The 7,841-nt window shown below is 41.7% G+C and overlaps 1 long non-coding RNA gene across 2 annotated transcripts; it reads left to right on the top strand.

The window, feature by feature from the left end:
• Nucleotides 1-2,009: 2,009 nt before the first annotated feature.
• On the top strand, nt 2,010-7,263 carry LOC138420574 (uncharacterized). Of its 2 annotated transcripts, none has more exons than XR_011249243.1 (4): nt 2,010-2,177; nt 4,906-4,991; nt 6,261-6,358; nt 6,515-7,263. It is a non-coding gene; the product is annotated as an uncharacterized lncRNA (long non-coding RNA). The 2 variants fall into 2 exon arrangements; XR_011249244.1 differs by lacking the exon at nt 2,010-2,177 and adding an exon at nt 4,484-4,762.
• The last annotated feature ends 578 nt before the right edge of the window (nt 7,264-7,841 follow it).

Raw genomic sequence — 7,841 nt, 5'->3', positions numbered from 1 at the left:
TGTATATGTATATACACCACTTCCTGTAAGTGTGGCCTGAGTTGATATATTAATAGATTTAGTAGTATATAGATATTCCTATAGATTTGGAAACTTGACATAGGTTGGTAGGTAAATATAGAATTAGAGATATTGATACATATAATCTAGGTATGTGTTCTATTAATATTTTTTGTAAATGTGTCCTGAGTTGGTTTCACTCTCTTCACTTTCTTTTCTTCTCTCATTCTCGCTATATTTTTATTGTTTTTTTTTTTTACACAAATAGATAAAAATACCTAAATACGTATACTTACCCAAGACAAGTCTCCATACTTATATATAAAGATATATATTGACTCAGGCCACATTTGCAAGAAATGGAATACACATATGTATAATAAATTATAAATATATATAAATTTTATCTGAGTCAGTATCTATATCTATGTCTGTATGTCTATATATTGATTTAGAGATCTTTATGTATCTATACATATGATATATAGATACTGACCCAGCCAAGTTTTCATTTTATATATTATTAACATAATCAATATTTATATTGATATATTTGTATATACTGACCCAGACCAAGTTTACTTATGTATTACATATACAATATATATAATTGAACACATCCAGTAATGTGGAATGTGTTTAAAATACATTTGCAGTTTGCGCTGAGAGCAAAGCTTCTTCATTCTAGTATTACAATCAGTCCGTAAGAAAAGTTATGATTGCAGTCATATAATATGTAACCAAAATTTTTGAGAAACAGACTCCATGAATTTTAATCACCATCATGGAGTCACCGACTTGGTAGGTGAAACTCTTAGCTTTCAAGAGAAATCCACAGCTTAAAAAGTATCCAGTACCCCCTTAATTTTCAACTAAAAAACTAATGAAAAATCTAAGTCACAAAAATATTGACAAAAAACTCAGAAGCTTTACCTTAAAAAAATATGATGTATCTCTTTTAACAACTTTGTAAGCAATCTCAACTCCATTTAATAGTTCTGTCTAGAAGTCAGGAATAAATTTTAGGTCAACTATTTTGTGGAAGACATCTATCTGTGTGTATATTAAAAGAAAATAACAGATTGTATCTAGCTTCTCTTAATCTGGCTGATTTACAGATGTTCTTATCTCTGGAACACAAGCTTAATGTTCACAAAAGTAACCACTTCAAACATAAGTCCTTTACCTGCCTTATATCCTGTCTACAAAAGTTCTACATGGAAGTGGATGAGAATCCAGGGCAGGTTGACCCCTGGACACTAGAGATGTCTAAAGCTAGTAAGAGGCAGCAGCTGCTCAGACTAAACTCTTTTTTTTATTATGATCTTTCAGCTGGGAATTTGGTTGTGTTCATTTCACAGTCGTGGATACTGGAGTAAAAGCACAGCAGAGACTTCCATGTGGGCTGACACACGTGTTCCCAAAACTACAGAAACAGAATGGAAGCCCCATAGCCAGCCAGCCTTGGGAAGTAAAAAAGGATCCTACAAAGGCTGATGCCTGGAAAGCACCCTCCTTGTCAGTCTCTGGAGCAGACCCTCCTGATGCCCACATTGCTGGACCCACCACCAGAAGTGCAGCTTTGACAGGTGGTCCCCATCATCCCCTTCAGCCTCGAGCTCTCTGCAGCCCAGGGGCAGGCTGGGCCAGGGTGGTGTCTGTCAAGGCGCTGTCTAGTGACAGCTTCAGGACCTCCTCAAACGAGGGGAAATGTGGGTGGGAGGTACCCCAGGTCCCCTGCCCTTCAGTGGGACAGCTCTGAAGGGCACTCTGTGAGGACTTCAAGGGTCTGCAGTGGGACTGGGCCCCTGCTGGCCAGAGTGGTAATTGCTCACAGCACAGCCCTGTTGTCTCTGCTCACTTATTTCAGTTCCTTACTCCTCGGCCATGCCTCATGGGATTTCCTCCAGACCAACTACGTGCTTCCTAATTCTCATGTCAGTCCCTGCTTCAACTTCCTCCCAAGGGGCTAAGGACCTTGTGCAAATCTGTGACCACATCCAGGTTTCAGTTCCCTCAAGGATAAATGTCAAGGTCACAGGGAATTCTGAGTGATTCCTTTACTGCCAGATTCCAACTCTACCTGAACTCTTCCTGCCAAATGGAAATTTTCCTTCACAGAATTGTTTTAGAGAGGATTTTCCTGACATCCTAAGAGCCTGCCATTGAAACAGAAGGTGAGGAAGAAAGGAAATAAGAAAGGGATGGAGATTGGGAGAAAGGGAGAAAAACGGGAAGGAGGAAAGAAAAACATCTTCTCGTATTGATCCATGCATATCTATATTTACCAAGACAAATGAAAATATATTGTAGCCATATCCATCATTGTTTTGCATTTCTTTCTTGTGTAGGTACTGATACGTGATAGTAAAAAGAATCAAACATTTTATAGGATCAGGGAGTCTTTCTGACTCCCTTCAAATTCCTAGCATTTCTCATCTTTTGGAGGACCAAAACTATGAGAAAGCATAATCTGCTTCCTTATCCTTCAAGGCATCAGTTTGGTCTGGAGAGGAAGCCAGACCCACATGTGTGAAGCAAACCTCAGCATTTTTGAGCCCACACACTTCAGGAGCTCTGACATGTCTGCTCCTCTCTGGAGAAATGCATGATGTGTACCTGCCCTTACCTGCCTGAAGGGGTGTCCTCGTGAACTCAGGGGGATTCTCCTTCCCTTCTGTATGGGAAAACAGAAGCCTGTCAGGATCATAGGCTTTGGGATAGGTGTCCTCTCCAGGTTGGAAGGGGAGATACATAAATGACGCCCTCCCTGTCAGGGTTCCAGGTTACATTGCCCTTTGCACAGTGTAGAGATCTGATTTCAGCAGCTATGCAGAACAACCTATTTACTCTAACTCACTAACATGTTTATCATCCTAGACAGGGAAGTAGTGAAAGGAATTGGAAAATCATTTCTGGCTCCTTTACTAACAAGCCTGTGGTCTTTAATGACATAAATCCTGTCTGCCTAACTCTACATATTAATATTTGTATGTGTGGTAATAGTTGAGTGATGCTCTTATTATATCTTTTACTTCATGCATTTTTAAAAGGATTTAATGGCCTATCTGTGTTAAAATTTTTTTGAAGAATAGATCATTTAAGGTAAATGCACTATTATGAAAATTAAATATAAAAACTATATTACTAGAGTGACAAAAAACATTTAATGAAATGTCAGAACAACTTAAAAATATGTCAGTATTAGTGTTGACTTCTTTATACCTGTTTTCATTTTTTAGATAATTTTGTTTGTGTTTTTCTGGCTGTGCTGTGGGCTTTTCTCTGGTTGCAGCGAGTGGGGATCCTCTCCCATGGTGCTTGGTCTTCTCTTTAAGGGGGCTTCTCTTGTCACAGAGCAGGGGCCCTGGGGCACATGGGCTGTTGCGGCTCCCGGGCTCTAGAGCGCAGGCTCAATAGTGTGGCTCACGGGCTTAGCTGCTCTACGGCATGTGGGATCTTCCTGCGTCGAGGATCAAACCCATGTCTCCTGCATTGCGAGGCAGCTTCTTTACCATTGAGCCACCAGGGAAGATCCTATACCTGTTTTTAAAGAAGGAGAATTCTCCAAGAATTTTGGTTACAGCATCAGGTGTTAACATGCTATCCCAGACTTGTGGTACTAGTGGTTCTTGTGGCTGGATGGGATTTTTGGAAGATCCCTAAGAAATAAATAAACGTTCTGATGTAAGGTTAAACTGGTATATTATGTTGATAAAAAACACTTTGCCTGAAGGCTCTGTCTTAGGAAAACACAGTGAATAGCTATTTATTTGAAAAGCATATAAACAGCAGTCACCGTGCCAGGCGTTTTTCTTTGTGCTCACCATAGATGGTCTGGATGGTATTGAGGTCCTTCTGGCTGGGTGTCACCAGGGTGGATGTGCCTGGGGTACACAAAGAGCCACTATTGTCAGAGTGAAGCAATCCACGGGAACAGCCCAGGTCATGTGTGGCAGTGTTGTCAGATTTCCCTGTGTTACTACTTTTAACTGCACTTTCCCCATAGATGCTTGAACACATTTGATCCATGGGGATAGACTGCATTTAATTATCCATTCACATACACATTCATCTATTCAACAGATATCTACTTAATATCTTCAGTATTGCAGTCACTTATGGTAGAGAGAGGAAAATGCGTCAGTAAATTCTCCATGGTACTTTGAGTTTATGCTATAAGAGACTTGTATAAAGTGCTACAATTACGCAGAAGACAGACACTGGTTCCCCTGGAAGACTAGGGGAAGGGGAGATGGTAGAGTTAGCTTGGCTCAGTGGTTTTTACCTGCGTTAACATTCATTTCCTCCTCTTGGAGGTTTGTCAGAGCTACACACCCTTTTTTAATCTTCTTCTTCTTCTTTTTTTTTAATACAATTGCTTGAAAACACAGCCTCATTCTAACCAACAATATCCATGGAAACATGATTAGTATTTTGTTTCACATTCAGTGTTATCCCTGTATTGCATACAAGCATTAGTGGCCACAGTGGTTTGCTTTCCACCCTTTGAGGAAAGCCTGAGTGTTTCTCCTCCCTTCTCAGCAATCCAGTGTCCTTCTCTGAGGCAGTGAACTTGACAGGCAAGGTGGAGGGAGCCTTCATGCTATATTCTGGCTGTCCCTCCCCTTTAGTAGATATCTTTTCTCTTTCCTTTAAGTCCATTTGATTTCACAGAATTCCATGGGTTTTACAAATCTCTGCTCTCAAACCGGTGACCCCAGCGTGACTTGTGCTCATGTGGACTTCCAATGTGTCATAGGTAAGAATTCATTATGCTTCCTGTCAATTCAGTGTTTAACCACAACGTCCTCATCTCTACAGAAAATTATATGAAAGGAAGCATAAAAGGGGAAGGGAATGAATTTCTTAGGAAAAATCAGGTCTTTTTTTTCTCTCCTACAGAGTACGCATGGTGTTTGCAGAGGCAACAGATATCAAGAGAGGTATTTTCTAGAACAGGTGGCATCCAGGCCATTTTCCCAGCCAAGGTGAGAGAGTATGTGTGCTGTGAGTGGAGGGGCTGTCCCCTCAGTTCTTCTGGTGCTTCTAGACAAGATTTCCTGCCTCATTCAGTAGCCACAGTGATAGTAAAGGGGACTCTTGTGAATTCAGGAAACCATGATTGTGGTTTAACAAAGATTCACACAATAAGAAAGCTAGGAGATATTTGGTATAGGCTTGACAACAATTAGTTTACACTGGTGATCATTAAAGTAGAATTGTTTGAAATAACTGGGGGAAAGACTTAGTCAATATCAGTGCAGAAATGTTTAATTTCAAGGAATCATGATGAGCTCTCAGTGATGTTGTAAATATCTAGGTGCTATAAAATATAGGGACAAGATCAAGTTGGTTAATAGAGCCTCTGAACTTTTGTTTGTATAGATAAAATAAACAAACATAGACTTTCCTGACTGATTTAGTAAACCATATTTGTAAGAATACGTCATATGGGAAGCACTATGTTGTGTGTTGGGGTTCCAAAAATAATCGGACTCTGACTGTAGTTGTGGGAAATTTAATATCTCACAGAATGATTGCAATCAGGAATGTGTTACTATGGGCCTCCAAGTTCCTTCAAAAGATCGATTTTATATGTTATAAGGCACATATCTTTTAGGAAGCCAGAAGTCACTCTACTTATTATAGAGAAATTGTTTTTTAGGTGGGCATACATCACCAAAATTATTTATAAGACATAACAGAAACAAATAATAATGAATATGGAAGTCAGTGCTTTTGGGGCAGTTTCTCCAGGCTTGTTAGCTAGCTGCTGCTGCATAACAAGTTGTCACAAGCTTAGTGGCTTAAACCAGCACCATTGGAGGATCTAGCGCTCTAGTCTGGCAGGGGAGGGTTTAGGCAAGACTTTGGAGGGAGCATCAGAGGAGGAAGAGCATCCTTTGGCCTAGAGAAAGAACAGCGTTGGGGATCAGGAGTCCCGCTCCCTTCTTAGTTCGCTGGCCATACCATGTGGGAGTCAAGGTCCTGGAGAACAATCTGCTGTGTGATAGGGGAGGCCAGCCTCCCAAAACCTCTGCAAGCAGGCACCATTTGAGCTCTGCGACAGGTGAGGAAAAACGGGAAGTTACATTATCCTCCCAGTGGCAGGGCAGGATGACACAGGTTGTTTTAAGCTCATGATCAGTTCTATAAAAATCAATATTCTTTCTGGTATGCAGGCTTTATTCCCCCAAAGTAATGACTTTGGAACATTTGAGTGGACCCAAAAAAAAATATGTTGCCTGTCATTTCAGCAAGCAACAAATGTTACCAGCCATCAACCACTGCAGCCACTCTTGGTGGTACAGCCTGAGGGAGGTTCAGGATGAGGAAACACAGGATATTGGCCCAGGTAATGAAGATGTGCAGCGAATGAACAAGTTCAATGAGTCCACACACTTGCATCTTTCCATATATAGAAACGTCTAAGATTATTAACTTGGGAACTCTGTTTCTTGTGATTCACAGTAGTCTTTTGATGTTTAACTACATTTTTTTTTTCCCCTAGCAAAAACTCCTGTGTATCCCGGCTACTCCCTTACTTCATTGCAACAGTTCTTCAGAGCTACCTGAGAGGCCACCTTCTGGGCTTGAGTCCTCAGTAAGGTCCCAGAACAAAACATAACTTGCAACCTTTAAGTTATATGGTTTTTTTCCAGTTGACATGTTTGCGGATGGTTCTCTTATACATTCTTTTTAGGAAAACTGCCTTTTCCCTGTTTCTGCTTTATTCTTATTGTTGTTTTGTTGTTTAGTAACTAAGTCATGTCCAACTCTTTTTTGACGCCATGGACTGTAGCCTGCCAGGCTCCTCTGTCCATGGGATTTCCCAGGCAATATTGCTATGGAAATGGGAGAGATGGGTCAGGGCACAACACCCATGTAGCTCAAGGACGTGGCAAACAGATTAGAACCAAATAGATCTAGGATGGCGGACGAGTTAACTTCCTCTAGATCTTGAGCCTCAGTACACGCTCATCGTAGCACATCTGCAGCTAAATGACACACCCACAAGTGCCGTGACAATTCCAAGGCTGACCATAAAGTCCCCAAAGTGGCAGGTGGCCCAGTTCTTGAACATCTCCCCCTTCCCCAAAATAGCTAGAATAATCCTTCTACTCTTGAGCCTGTGAAGTTACCCACCCCCACAGAAACTGACAACCTCACACCCTGGTGCTGCTCTTGCCTTCTGAGATGGCCTACGCTTTGTCTTTAGAGTGTGCTTTTTCTCCAAATAAATCCACTTCTTACCTATCACTTTGTCTCTTACTGAATTCCTTTTGCAATGAAACATCAAGAACCTGAGCTTCATTAAGTCTTGAGACCAGGTGTGTGAGTGTGTGTGTGTGTGTGTGTGTGTGTGTGTTCAGTTGCTCAGTCATGTCTGACTCTCTGCGACCTCATGGACTATAGCGCACCAGGCTCTGCTGTCCATGGAGCTTTCCAGGCATGAATACTGGAGTGGGTTGCCGTTTCCTACTCCAGGGGATCTTTCTGACCCAGGGATAGAACCTGCCCCTCTTGCATTTTCTGCATTGGCAGGCGGGTTCTTTACCACTAGCATGACCTGGGAAGCTTCTGAGTCCAGTTCTGTGCTTTCAAAAGATCATGGGTTCAAGTCTCAATCTAGCTTTGGTTGGGTTTGAGTCTCAATCTGAGTTACACGGTTTTACATTCACAGCCCTTCAGACACCAGGTGTGGGGGCAGGGCAGGGCTCTGCACTAAGCAATTCTCTGTCACCCCAGCTGGGTGTCCTATAAAGTAGCTCAGTTCTGACTCTGTCCACCTGGAGAGAGCACCAGATTCCACAGGTCAAGAGTTCAGACCCTTGAGA

This window comes from Ovis canadensis, chromosome 15 (assembly GCF_042477335.2).
Source record: "Ovis canadensis isolate MfBH-ARS-UI-01 breed Bighorn chromosome 15, ARS-UI_OviCan_v2, whole genome shotgun sequence".
Taxonomy (NCBI): Eukaryota; Metazoa; Chordata; class Mammalia; order Artiodactyla; family Bovidae; genus Ovis; species Ovis canadensis.
Note: the sequence above shows the minus strand (reverse complement) of the source record. Positions and strands in the feature narration are given on the sequence as shown.